Here is a 14,759-nt window from a genome sequence, read left to right on the forward strand (position 1 = left end):
CACTGTCAGTGTTGGTTGTGTTTTGTCTGTGACCACTGTCAGTGTTAGATAGGGCTTTGTCTGTGATCACTGTCGGTGTTGGATAGGACTTTGTCTGTGATCACTGTCGGTGTTGGATAGGGCTGTGTCTGTGACCACTGTCAGTGTTGGATAGGGCTGTGTCTGTGATCACTGTCGGTGTTGGATAGGACTTTGTCTGTGATCACTGTCGGTGTTGGATAGGGCTGTGTCTGTGACCACTGTCAGTGTTGGATAGGGCTGTGTCTGTGATCACTGTCAGTGTTGCATAGGGCTGTGTCTGTGATCACTGTCAGTGTTGGATAGGGCTGTGTCTGTGATCACTGTCAGTGTTGGTTGGGTTTTGTCTGTGACCACTGTCGGTGTTGGATAGGGCTGTGTCTGTGACCACTGTCGGTGTTGAATAGGGCTTTGTCTGTGATCACTGTCAGTGTTGGATAGGGCTGTGTCTGTGATCACTGTCAGTGTTGCATAGGGCTGTGTCTGTGATCACTGTCAGTGTTGGATAGGGCTGTGTCTGTGATCACTGTCAGTGTTGGTTGGGTTTTGTCTGTGACCACTGTCGGTGTTGGATAGGGCTGTGTCTGTGATCACTGTCAGTGTTGGATAGGGCTGTGTCTGTGATCACTGTCAGTGTTGGTTGGGTTTTGTCTGTGACCACTGTCAGTGTTAGATAGGGCTGTGTCTGTGATCACTGTCAGTGTTGGATAGGGCTTTGTCAGTGATCACTGTCGGTGTTGGATAGGGCTGTGTCTGTGATCACTGTCAGTGTTGGATAGGGCTGTGTCTGTGATCACTGTCAGTGTTGGATAGGGCTTTGTCTGTGACCACTGTCAGTGTTAGATAGGGCTTTGTCTGTGACCACTGTCAGTGTTGAATAGGGCTGTGTCTGTGATCACTATCAGTGTTGGATAGGGCTTTGTCTGTGATCACTGTCAGTGTTGGATAGGGCTGTGTCTGTGATCACTGTCAGTGTTGGATAGGTTTTTGTCTGTGATCACTGTCAGTGTTGGATAGGGCTGTGTCTGTGATCACTGTCAGTGTTGCATAGGGCTGTGTCTGTGATCACTGTCAGTGTTGGTTGGGTTTTGTCTGTGACCACTGTCGGTGTTGGATAGGGCTGTGTCTATGATCACTGTCGGTGTTGGATAGGGCTGTGTCTGTGATCACTGTCAGTGTTGGATAGGGCTTTGTCTGTGACCACTGTCAGTGTTAGATAGGGCTGTGTCTGTGATCACTGTCAGTGTTGGATAGGGCTTTGTCTGTGATCACTGTCGGTGTTGGATAGGGCTTTGTCTGTGATCACTGTCAGTGTTAGGTAGGGCTGTGTCTGTGATCACTGTCAGTGTTAGATGGGGCTGTGTCTGTGACCACTGTCAGTGTTAGATAGGGCTGTGTCTGTGACCACTGTCAGTGTTGGATAGGGCTGTGTCTGTGATCACTGTCGGTGTTGGATAGGGCTGTGTCTGTGATCACTGTCGGTGTTAGATGGGGCTTTGTCTGTGACCACTGTCAGTGTTGGATAGGACTTTGTCTGTGACCACTGTCAGTGTTGGATAGGGCTGTGTCTGTGACCACTGTCAGTGTTGGATAGGACTTTGTTTGTGATCACTGTCAGTGTTAAAAGGGGGTTTGTCTGTGACCACTGTCAGTGTTGGATAGGGCTTTGTCAGTGATCACTGTCGGTGTTCGATAGGGCTGTGTCTGTGATCACTGTCAGTGTTAGATGGGGCTTTGTCTGTGACCACTGTCAGTGTTAGATAGGGCTTTGTCTGTGACCACTGTCGGTGTTAGATGGGGCTTTGTCTGTGACCACTGTCAGTGTTAGATAGGACTTTGTCTGTGATCGCTGTCAGTGTTGGATAGGGCTTTGTCTGTGACCAATGTCGGTGTTGGATAGGACTTTTTCTGTGACCACTGTCGGTGTTGGATAAGGCTGTGTCTGTGATCACTGTCAGTGTTGGATAGGGCTGTGTCTGTGATCACTGTCAGTGTTGGTTGGGTTTTGTCTGTGACCACTGTCGGTGTTGGATAGGGCTGTGTCTATGACCACTGTCAGTGTTGGATAGGACTTTGTCTGTGACCACTGTCAGTGTTGGATAGGGCTGTGTCTGTGATCACTGTCAGTGTTGGTTGGGTTTTGTCTGTGACCACTGTCGGTGTTGGATAGGGCTGTGTCTGTGATCACTGTCGGTGTTGGATAGGGCTGTGTCTGTGATCACTGTCAGTGTTGGATAGGGCTTTGTCTGTGATCACTGTCAGTGTTGGATAGGGCTGTGTCTGTGACCACTGTCAGTGTTAGATAGGGCTGTGTCTATAACCACTGTCAGTGTTGGTTGGGTTTTGTCTGTGACCACTGTCAGTGTTGGATAGGGCTTTGTCTGTGATCACTGTCGGTGTTGGATAGGGCTTTGTCTGTGATCACTGTCAGTGTTGGATAGGGCTGTGTCTGTGATCACTGTCAGTGTTAGATAGGGCTGTGTCTGTGACCACTGTCAGTGTTAGATAGGGCTTTGTCTGTGACCACTGTCAGTGTTAGATAGGGCTTTGTCTGTGATCACTGTCAGTGTTGGATAGGGCTGTGTCTGTGATCACTGTCGGTGTTAGATAGGGCTTTGTCTGTGACCACTGTCAGTGTTAGATAGGGCTTTGTCTGTGACCACTGTCAGTGTTGGATAGGGCTGTGTCTGTGACCACTGTCAGTGTTGGATAGGGCTGTGTCTGTGATCACTGTCAGTGTTGGTTGGGTTTTGTCTGTGACCACTGTCGGTGTTGGATAGGGCTGTGTCTGTGATCACTGTCGGTGTTGGATAGGGCTGTGTCTGTGATCACTGTCGGTGTTGGATAGGACTTTGTCTGTGACCACTGTCAGTGTTGGATAGGGCTGTGTCTGTGATCACTGTCAGTGTTGGATAGGACTTTGTCTGTGATCACTGTCGGTGTTGGATAGGGCTTTGTCTGTGACCACTGTCGGTGTTGGATAGGACTTTGTCTGTGACCACTGTCAGTGTTGGATAAGGCTTTGTCTGTGATCACTGTCAGTGTTGCATAGGGCTGTGTCTGTGATCACTGTCAGTGTTGGTTGGGTTTTGTCTGTGACCACTGTCGGTGTTGGATAGGGCTGTGTCTGTGATCACTGTCGGTGTTGGATAGGGCTGTGTCTGTGATCACTGTCAGTGTTGGATAGGGCTTTGTCTGTGACCACTGTCAGTGTTAGATAGGGCTGTGTCTGTGATCACTGTCAGTGTTGGATAGGGCTTTGTCTGTGATCACTGTTGGTGTTGGATAGGGCTTTGTCTGTGATCACTGTCAGTGTTAGATAGGGCTGTGTCTGTGATCACTGTCAGTGTTAGATGGGGCTGTGTCTGTGACCACTGTCAGTGTTAGATAGGGCTGTGTCTGTGACCACTGTCAGTGTTAGATAGGGCTGTGTCTGTGATCACTGTCGGTGTTAGATGGGGCTTTGTCTGTGACCACTGTCAGTGTTGGATAGGACTTTGTCTGTGACCACTGTCAGTGTTGGATAGGGCTGTGTCTGTGACCACTGTCAGTGTTGGATAGGACTTTGTTTGTGATCACTGTCAGTGTTAAAAGGGGGTTTGTCTGTGACCACTGTCAGTGTTGGATAGGGCTTTGTCAGTGATCACTGTCGTTGTTCGATAGGGCTGTGTCTGTGATCACTGTCAGTGTTAGATGGGGCTTTGTCTGTGACCACTGTCAGTGTTAGATGGGGCTTTGTCTGTGACCACTGTCAGTGTTAGATAGGGCTTTGTCTGTGATCGCTGTCAGTGTTGGATAGGGCTTTGTCTGTGACCACTGTCGGTGTTGGATAGGACTTTTTCTGTGACCACTGTCGGTGTTGGATAAGGCTGTGTCTGTGATCACTGTCAGTGTTGGATAGGGCTGTGTCTGTGATCACTGTCAGTGTTGGTTGGGTTTTGTCTGTGACCACTGTCGGTGTTGGATAGGGCTGTGTCTATGACCACTGTCAGTGTTGGATAGGACTTTGTCTGTGACCACTGTCAGTGTTGGATAGGGCTGTGTCTGTGATCACTGTCAGTGTTGGTTGGGTTTTGTCTGTGACCACTGTCGGTGTTGGATAGGGCTGTGTCTGTGATCACTGTCGGTGTTGGATAGGGCTGTGTCTGTGATCACTGTCAGTGTTGGATAGGGCTTTGTCTGTGATCACTGTCAGTGTTGGATAGGGCTGTGTTTGTGACCACTGTCAGTGTTAGATAGGGCTGTGTCTATAACCACTGTCAGTGTTGGTTGGGTTTTGTCTGTGACCACTGTCAGTGTTGGATAGGGCTTTGTCTGTGATCACTGTCGGTGTTGGATAGGGCTTTGTCTGTGATCACTGTCGGTGTTGGATAGGGCTTTGTCTGTGATCACTGTCAGTGTTGGATAGGGCTGTGTCTATAACCACTGTCAGTGTTGGTTGGGTTTTGTCTGTGACCACTGTCATTGTTGGATAGGGCTTTGTCTGTGATCACTGTCAGTGTTGGATAGGGCTGTGTCTGTGATCACTGTCAGTGTTGGATAGGGCTGTGTCTGTGACCACTGTCAGTGTTAGATAGGGCTGTGTCTGTGACCACTGTCAGTGTTAGATAGGGCTTTGTCTGTGACCACTGTCAGTGTTAGATAGGGCTTTGTCTGTGATCACTGCCAGTGTTGGATAGGGCTGTGTCTGTGATCACTGTCGGTGTTAGATAGGGCTTTGTCTGTGACCACTGTCAGTGTTAGATAGGGCTTTGTCTGTGACCACTGTCAGTGTTGGATAGGGCTGTGTCTGTGACCACTGTCGGTGTTGGATAGGACTTTGTCTGTGATCACTGTCGGTGTTGGATAGGGCTTTGTCTGTGACCACTGTCAGTGTTGGATAGGGCTTTGTCTGTGACCACTGTCAGTGTTGGATAGGGCTGTGTCTGTGATCACTGTCAGTGTTAGATAGGGCTGTGTCTGTGACCACTGTCAGTGTTAGATAGGGCTTTGTCTGTGACCACTGTCAGTGTTAGATAGGGCTTTGTCTGTGATCACTGCCAGTGTTGGATAGGGCTGTGTCTGTGATCACTGTCGGTGTTAGATAGGGCTTTGTCTGTGACCACTGTCAGTGTTAGATAGGGCTTTGTCTGTGACCACTGTCAGTGTTAGATAGGGCTTTGTCTGTGACCACTGTCAGTGTTGGATAGGGCTGTGTCTGTGACCACTGTCAGTGTTGGATAGGACTTTGTCTGTGATCACTGTCGGTGTTGGATAGGGCTTTGTCTGTGACCACTGTCAGTGTTAGATAGGGCTTTGTCTGTGACCACTGTCAGTGTTGGATAGGGCTGTGTCTGTGACCACTGTCAGTGTTGGATAGGACTTTGTCTGTGATCACTGTCGGTGTTGGATAGGGCTTTGTCTGTGACCACTGTCAGTTTTGGATAGGGCTTTGTCTGTGACCACTGTCAGTGTTGGATAGGGCTTTGTCTGTGACCACTGTCAGTGTTGGATAGGACTTTGTCTGTGACCACTGTCGGTGTTGGATAGGGCTGTGTCTGTGACCACTGTCAGTGTTGGATAGGGCTGTGTCTGTGACCACTGTCGGTGTTGGATAGGACTTTGTCTGTGACCACTGTCAGTGTTAGATAGGGCTTTGTCTGTGATCACTGTCAGTGTTGGATAGGGCTGTGTCTGTGATCACTGTCGGTGTTAGATAGGGCTTTGTCTGTGACCACTGTCAGTGTTAGATAGGGCTTTGTCTGTGACCACTGTCAGTGTTGGATAGGGCTGTGTCTGTGACCACTGTCAGTGTTGGATAGGGCTGTGTCTGTGACCACTGTCAGTGTTGGATAGGACTTTGTCTGTGATCACTGTCGGTGTTGGATAGGGCTTTGTCTGTGACCACTGTCAGTTTTGGATAGGGCTTTGTCTGTGACCACTGTCAGTGTTGGATAGGGCTTTGTCTGTGACCACTGTCAGTGTTGGATAGGACTTTGTCTGTGACCACTGTCAGTGTTGGATAGGGCTGTGTCTGTGACCACTGTCGGTGTTGGATAGGGCTTTGTCTGTGACCACTGTCAGTGTTAGATAGGGCTTTGTCTGTGATCACTGTCAGTGTTGGATAGGGCTGTGTCTGTGATCACTGTCGGTGTTAGATAGGGCTTTGTCTGTGACCACTGTCAGTGTTAGATAGGGCTTTGTCTGTGACCACTGTCAGTGTTGGATAGGGCTGTGTCTGTGACCACTGTCAGTGTTGGATAGGGCTGTGTCTGTGACCACTGTCAGTGTTGGATAGGACTTTGTCTGTGATCACTGTCGGTGTTGGATAGGGCTTTGTCTGTGACCACTGTCAGTTTTGGATAGGGCTTTGTCTGTGACCACTGTCAGTGTTGGATAGGGCTTTGTCTGTGACCACTGTCAGTGTTGGATAGGGCTGTGTCTGTGACCACTGTCGGTGTTGGATAGGGCTGTGTCTGTGACCACTGTCGGTGTTGGATAGGGCTGTGTCTGTGACCACTGTCGGTGTTGGATAGGACTTTGTCTGTGACCACTGTCAGTGTTGGATAGGGCTGTGTCTGTGATCACTTTCAGTGTTGGATAGGGCTGTGTCTGTGGCCACTGTTGGTGTTGGGGTGAGTTGAAATTTGCAGACAAACTCGAAGCCTTGACAAGATTCTGCCAGCCTGTGCCAAAGGTTGATGCCCACGTGGACTGTACTGACACTCACCTTATGGCCTCTGATTTCCTTCGCTTGACAGGCTGTTCCCAGGAAGCCAGACTTTTTCCACTTATGCTCTGACCCCCACTCTCTGTCCTTCCAATATTCCTCATCAATTCCTCCATCCTCAGATCCCATTCTGAAACATTTTATGTGTGCTTTACCTGTGATATTTTACAGGCTGTTTTACCTTATCAGCCATGCTTTAAGTTATTCCTTGTTACATAATGAGGAATGGTAATGTGGTATTGAAGAAATCAACATTTGTTACAGTTCACTGTGATATATCAACATGAAATTCAAATCCATATAAAGTTTCTTGTCTATTATTAGTTTATTTGGTTACAAAGAGCAGTGTGCTTTCCTCAGCATGTCATGCATCTGGTGATCCCAGAGTAAGGTGGATCTTGAGTCCTTCAGGTATACAGTGATGATATCATGAGCATGTCTCTCTAAGGTATACTGACATGGTTACACAATTCCCTTCACACACCAACTCCCACTTGCCAGTTCTGAGCCTTCATGTAAGAGACCATTATCTTGCTATCCTTGCTGAGATTCCTGCTCATGTGCCTTCTTTGCCAAGTGAGCTATGTCTTGGAGAACCAGTAGCATCGTCAGTGCACCTGATTCATGACTTTTGAGACACCCAAATTAATGACCAAAAAAGTCAGGCATGCCACAAATCAGGCTGAGTGAACCCCCCACCCCCAACCCATTTTTCCAAACCATATTGCAATCCACTCATTCACCATCTTGGGAACCAGCTCTGCCAGTATTTACCTTCAGAGGGTCATACTGGGGGCTGGCATTAACACAACTGGGACTACTGTGCACCCACTGAGGGAATCAGTGAAACTACTGCAAACTGTTAACAGTTCTGAGACCATTAAATAATTTGTTTGCTGCAAACACGGGTAAAGGTAAAAATACTTTGCAAGTCTGACAGCATCTGTACCGAGAAAGGAAAATGTTATGTACAAGAGGTAGCCAATCAGCTATCACCCCATTTTGCCATTATTGGCAAAAATGAATGTGTCTTGATGGAATAACTATTTTTGTGAAGACCAGACCAAAATATTTGTTTCATAATAATCCACATGGCTAATCCTGTTTTTCAACAGTTTACCACCTCCTTACCTTTTCTCATTTTCTTGATCTGCTCCTGAAAACACTTCTTACAAATGTCCTGAGTCCACAAAGGATGTCTGGCCCCGGATGGCCAATAATGTGAATATATATTTTAAAAACTCTGTACTATTGGACTTGGCAGTGAGCTATCCATTTAAGGAATTGCGACAGTGAAACAGACTCGCTGGGAAATTCTTCCAACATTTTTAAGGCAGCAGGAGAAAGGAAGGATGATTAACTCAAATCCAAATCCTGGAGGTGGCCTTGTTCATATGTACAAGGGATGTAGAGGTAGTTTTCAGGAGGCAGTTAAGAGAGTTACATTTTATGATTTTCTGCCGATGGCCATAAGGAAGCCCAGAATGGAAGTTATTTATTTTTAGCAGCACAACGATATGCTGGATTTTTCAAGCATTAATGAGATTGAATTTTCAGGATGGGGTGAGAAATGTACAAAAGATCCTACCTACTCCAACAAAGTATGCAAGTTTGAAAGAATAAAGTAGGAAATAAGCTTGCAAACTTGGTGTATGTGGTGGGCAGTGCAACCTGCCCAGGAGTGCATATCTGAAACTTGTCTGCACACTGATCATGACTTACTAATTGTTTAGAAATTTCACTGCAGCAATTCAGCAAGGTTCCTACAACCGAACATTCTGACTCAATCTCGACAGTTTACTTTTCAACTTCAACCATCTCCAAGGATAAGGAAAGCATATGCATCGAGGCAATACAATCACCTGCTGGTTTCTCTCCAAGCCACACCCTAGCTTGGCACTACCTTCCTGTCCCTTCATTGTCACTGGATTAAAATCTTGAAACACTGTTTCATAGATCAACTCAGAGTAACTACATTACTCTTTTTTTATTCATTCACTTGCCCATCCCAAATAGCCCACGAGAAGGTGGTGGTGAGCTGCCTTCTTGAACCACAGAGGTAGACTCTCAACTCCTTCAGATAGGGAACTCCTGCAACATCGAAGCAATGGCAATATATTTCCACGCCAGGATGGTGAGTGGCTTGGAGGAGAACTTGCAGCTGGTGGGGTTCCCATTTATCTGCTGCCCTTGTCCTTCTAAATGGATGTGGTCAGGGGTTTCAAAAGCATTGTCTGAGAATCCTTGATGAATTTCTGCAATGTACCTTATAAGTAATACACACTGCTGCTACTGAACATCGGTGGATGTCATGCTAGTCAAGTGTGCTGCTTTGTCTTGGATGGTATCAGTCTTCCTGAGTGTTGTCAGAACTGCATGTGTCCAGGGTCAAATGGGGAATATTCCATCACATTCCTGACTTATGACTTGTAGATGGTGGACTGTCTTTGGGGAGTCAGGAGTTACTCACTGCAGGATTCCTAGCCTCTGACTCGCTCTTACAATCTTTGAAATTAAAAGCTTGTTAAAATTTAGTCAAATTCAGTTTCTGATCAATAATAGCCCCCAGGATGCCAATTCGGTGATGGTGACACCATTGAACACCAAGGATGGTGGTTAGATTACCTCTAATTGGCCTTGCATTTGTGTGGAGTGAATGTTACTTGTCACTTGTTGGTCCAAGCCTGGATATTGTCCAGATCTTGTTTCATTTGAATAGGGACTGCTTCAGTTTCTGAGGAGTCAAGAATGGTGCTTTTATTTAATATTTTGAAATCGTATTGTGCAATCATTGGCAAACAAGCCCAGTTCTGACCTTCTGATGGAGGGATGTCCAATGGAATTGCAGTAGTTCAACAAGGTAACTCACCTGCACCTTCTCAATGGCACTTAGAGAAATGTTGGCATTGCCAGTGACATTCACATCCCAAGTATGAAAAAACTCTCAGGCATTTATCGGAATGTACCTGATCCGTGTTTCTGTCAGGTGAGGTTCCTTATCAGATGTGACAAGGTGAAATGGGAGGAAAAAGCAAAATGGGACTAGGAACTTGAATCAGGAAAGGAAAGCAATATTTGTGCTTCAAAAGGCAAAAAGGGTGACCTTTAAAATTACGTGAGCATTGCAGGTCTGTCGGCTGGGAAATTATTTTACTGTGAGGTAATTTGGGGTTGAGGAGAGCGAAGAATTTGTTTGCTGATTTAGCATTATCCATGCGTGTTACTTCCACTGTAAATCCTCTGACAATGAATTGCTCATAGAAGGAAAAGGTTCCAATGTGATCATGAAGTGTGCAGCCAGCAATTGCATTTTTCTGAGCTCAAGCCAAGTTTGGAGGCTTGTTTGTAGATTGTGGGAACAATTCACCATTAATTTGGTGCTGGAAATGGTTGCATTGCACCGTTTTCCTGTATTAGGAAATTCAAACAACTAATCCTCATGAATCATCCTTATCTGCTGTCCTTAAACACTATCCACAACAAGCCAACACATGAGAATGCATTATATGAATGTGATTATCTATTTCAGTGACAGTAGCCCTTTGTTCTAGATTGGAAACAAGAGTCAGTTCATTTTTCCTGTAAATATTGATGGAAATTGAGATATCAGACACGTCTTTACCTGAATTTGAATTTACCCTTTGGACATTGAAGGATATTACCCACTGCATCATTTCACTCCATTGTTAAAACTCCCCTCGATTGTCATGGACCATTGTTTTGCTAGGACTCCTTGATGCCATCTTAAATGCAGCCTTGTTATCAAAGGAAGTCTCACATCATCTTTGGATTCAGATCAGCCACTTTCTCAGGAGGTAAACCCTTATTGCCACCATCCCACAACTAAAATGCAGCTTTCTATTGCTTCTGTTTGTATTGTTGACCTGTTTTTGATCCAGAGGGCTCTGACAAGGTTTGTGACTAGGCCCACCTCAGAAGACTCTCGCTGTACCATTTAGGTATTTTTAATCAACTTTTTCAACCAGGTTATATCACAGATCTTGGGTAGGTTGGACTTGAATCCAAATCTTCTCTTCCAGAGACAGGGATATGGCTACTGTGCCACAAGAACTAACCATTTGGATACAGAACTAACTCAAAGGTAGAAGACAAGAGGGTGGTAGTGGAGGGTTGTTTTTCAGACTGGAGGCCTGTGACCAGTGGAGTGCCACAAGGATCGGTGCTGGGTCCACTACTTTAAATCATGTATACAAATAATTTGGATATGAACATAGGAGGAATACTTAGTAAGTTTGCAGATGACACCAAAATTGGAGGTATAGTAGACAGCGAAGAATGTTACCTCAGATTACAACGAGATCTTGATCAGATGAGCCAATAGGCTGAGGACTGGCGGATGGAGATTCATTTAGATAAATGCGAAGTGCTGTAATTTGGGAAAGCAAATCTTAGCAGGATTTATACACTTAATGGTAAGGTCCTAGGGAGTGTTGCTGAACAAAGAGACCTTGGAGTGCAGGTTCATAGCTCCTTGAAAGTGGAGTCGCAAGTAGATGGATATTGAAGAAGGCTCTTGGTATGCTTTCCTTTATTGGCCAGAGCATGGAGTATAGGATTTGGGAGGTCATATTCCAGCTGTACAGGATGTTGGTTAGGCCACTTTTGAAATATTCCGTGCAATTCTGATCTCCTTCATATTGGAAGAATGTTGTGACACTTGAAAGGGTTCAGAAAAGATTTACAAGGATTTTGCCACAATTGGAGGATTTGAGATATCGCGAGAGGCTGAATTGGCTGGGGCTGTTTTCCCTGGAGCGTTGGAGGCTGAGGGGTGACTTCATAGAGGTTTATAAAATCACGAGGGGCATTGATGGGATAAGTAGACAAAATCTTTTCCCTGGAGTGGAGGAGTCCAGAACTAGGTTTAGTGTGAGAGGGGAAAGATATAAAAAGCACCTAAAGGGGAATATTTATCACACAGAGGGTGGTGCATGTATGGAATTAGCTGCCAGAGGAAGTGTGGAAGCTGGTACAATTACAACATTTAACAGGCATCTGGATGGGTACGTGAATAGGAAACATTTAGAGGAATATGGGCCAAGTGCTGGCAAATGAGACTAGATTAGGTTGGGATATCTGGTCGGTATGAGCTAGTTGGACCAAAGGGTCTGTTTTCGTGCTGTACATCTCTATGACTCTATGTTTAAAAAGAACCAGTGCACCCATTCAATAATACCTCAGCTTTAACAATGTTTCTGTTTAGTTTCATACTAGGAACCTCTTGTGTGTAAATGTGATTGACACCACACTCCAGAAAGATGGTTATGCCATATTGAATGTTTTTCATAAGCTGCATGTTGGCTTTCTCACTCAGAAGCAGCATGTTGCCAACTAAGGAGGGGGGGGGGGATTTTGTTTGTTAAATGCGTTGTTGGCAACTGAATTTGCCTCATTGATATTCAGCCTACTACCTTAGCAAGCTCGGATAAAAAAAACTAAACATGGAGAACTTGACAGAGAGTGTACCTGTTGAAATCAGCTCATTGCTTACTTCGAACAAGCACCTTGACTTCCTTGGTCAAATAGCGGCATAAAGTATGATCCACAGCCACCAGTTGCTGCTGGCATGTCAGACACTGTGGAAAGCAGATCATATCAGAGCAGACAGAAATCCCAACAGCAGCAAGAGGTCTCTGTGAAGGACACAGAGCACCCAGCTCAGTGAGAGCTCACCACAGCACCAGCTCGAATGATGCATGGGGGCTCAAGAGGCCCAGAGCTTTCCAGCTCTGGCTCCATTTCCTTGGGATGAGAAAGGCACAGTGTCAATGCAGGCTCTGTATGGCCTGGATCGCTATGACGGAATAATGCTGGAGCAGGACTTGAAGTTGCAGGAAAGTGGTGGGGTGGGGGTGGATGGTGGATGGGGACAGGCACTGTTCCAGTGGCTTGGAAGGTAACAGTTACTTAGAATTGTTCTGTGGCTCTCTGCTTCCAGGGAGCAACAAGTGACCTGTGTGGGGTCTCTCTCAGTCAGGCACTTGCACCCACAAGCACTTCAGGACAGTGAGCCAGTGTAAGATCATACCGGTTCATTTTATTCCCCCAGGCAAGGTCAGTGTTGTGGGCTGGACTGGAGGATTCAAGAATGCCGCTGGCTTCTCCCAGGTACACAATGACTCTGGAACATTCTTGTGTATCCACTGTACTTGTGAGGGTGGAGGCCTAATAGGTTGTCAAAGTGGGGGAGGGGTGTTCAAGGAAGGCATGGTGGGGTGGCATGGTGGCTCAGTGGTTAGCACTGCTGCCTCACAGTGCCAGGGACTTGGGTTCAAGTCCACCCTCAGGTGATTGACTGTGTCGAGTTTACACGTAATCCCTGTGTCTGTGTGGGTTTTTCTACTTGGTGCTCCAGTTTCCTCCCACTGTTCAAAGATGTACAAATTAGTTGGATTGGCCACTGTAAGTCCCCTGTGGTATGCCAGTTAGTTGGATTAGCCATGGGAAATGCAGGGATAGGGTACAGGGGTGAGTCTGAGTGGGGTGCTCTTCAGAGATTCGATGTGGACATGTTTCCACACTGTAGGGATTCTATGATTCGAAGACTACTCACTGTGCCCTTGCTAATGATGCGATCGTGAGTCCCCCTGTCTAATGTGGGGCATAGTGGTCAAGGGCGAGTCGAACCAGGCAATAAAAGCTGGCCAGTGAGTCCCATGATGAATTTAAAACAAATGTACAGTGCTATCCAGGCCTTGACCAGGCCAGCGGTGGAGCAGACAATGGGGTTGCTGAAGCTGCAGTTCTGCTCTTCAGACTAATCCTGGGGAGATGTCTAGTGTATTCCTGGCAGAGTGTGTCACATCATTCTGTGTTCCGCACAGTTGGAGTAGGCAATGAGATAATATGCTGGATGCTGAGGAATTAGGGGAACAGGAGCAGTATTCTGAGGAGGAGGATGAAGACATTGAGAAGAATGAAGTTCTTGTATCCTTGAAATAGCTGAGCTGGGTTGGGTGCTAATAGAGTTCTTTGATAGCCAGTTCTAATAGAAAAGAGCTGGGTGCAGCAGACAGCTGAGGACTGTAGTATCATCATTGCTCAAGCTGCTGAAATTTGGTTTGTATTGTGAGGGCAAACTTCAGCCTCTGTTGGTTTTGGTTGTGCTTACTTTTGCTTTAAGGAAATAAAAGCTCATGTTTGGCTTTGTACAATTACCTCCATCTACATGATGTCTCTCTGGACAATGACAAGCTGTGGGTCTGATGTGGGCCTTTAGGAACAGGGTAGGACAGACTTGCACACGTTATTCAGGGATGTAGCTTCAAAAGAGGAAAATGTGGGTTGTGGTAGTTAAACTGCCAGTAGGGTGAGAGAATGTGATTGTATGTGCAAGCGAGTGTCAGCTATGCCAGCTGTATGCAATCAGCGGCATGGGTTTGAGACTGCTGTGTCATGCCTTTAGTAGTGAAGAGCAACATTGGATTGCAAATGCTCATCCTTCTAAAGCTGGCGTGGCACAAGGTGTGCCAGTTTTTAGGCAGATATCTGCTCAGTGGCAAGTTCTTCTGGGAATGGCACATTGCATGATGAGGCTGGAATTGGACCTGATGGTTGCCATAGGGATAGAGTAGGTAGTTTACTGAAATACAACAAGGAGACTTTCTAGGTCTCTCGGCAAAAAAAAAACTTCCAGTAAAGCAACTCTTATTTAGCCAAAAAAAAAATGTAAGATTCAGCCATCTGAATCCAGATACTTCCTAACTAATTCATTCAGTGATGTTATGAGCAGGTAAAACTTGAACCCTGGCCTCTGAGCTCAGGGGCAGGGACACTTCCAATGCACCACCAGAGCCCAGTAGATTGGTGCCTCTATCACAAATGACAACCGTCTCCAATAAACTATTGCAATGTGTCAACATCCAATTAGAACACTCCCCCTATTAAACCTGTGCTTCCTATAGGTGGCCTTCCCAGTCTCCTTTTAATGGATAACCTTTGACATTCGTAGTGCAACTGAAGATTTCTCTACCCCTGACGTGCCTTAAAGAAGCTTTGTGTATGCTGTAGA

The 14,759-nt window shown here is 46.2% G+C and overlaps 1 protein-coding gene across 4 annotated transcripts in view; it reads left to right on the plus strand.

Moving 5' to 3' along the window:
* Nucleotides 1-14,759, plus strand: part of arhgap24 (Rho GTPase activating protein 24) — a 466,730-nt gene that overhangs the window by 279,832 nt on the left and 172,139 nt on the right. The gene's annotated exons all lie outside the window — the stretch shown is intronic.

Source organism: Chiloscyllium punctatum, chromosome 1 (genome assembly GCF_047496795.1).
Source record: "Chiloscyllium punctatum isolate Juve2018m chromosome 1, sChiPun1.3, whole genome shotgun sequence".
NCBI lineage: Eukaryota > Metazoa > Chordata > Chondrichthyes > Orectolobiformes > Hemiscylliidae > Chiloscyllium > Chiloscyllium punctatum.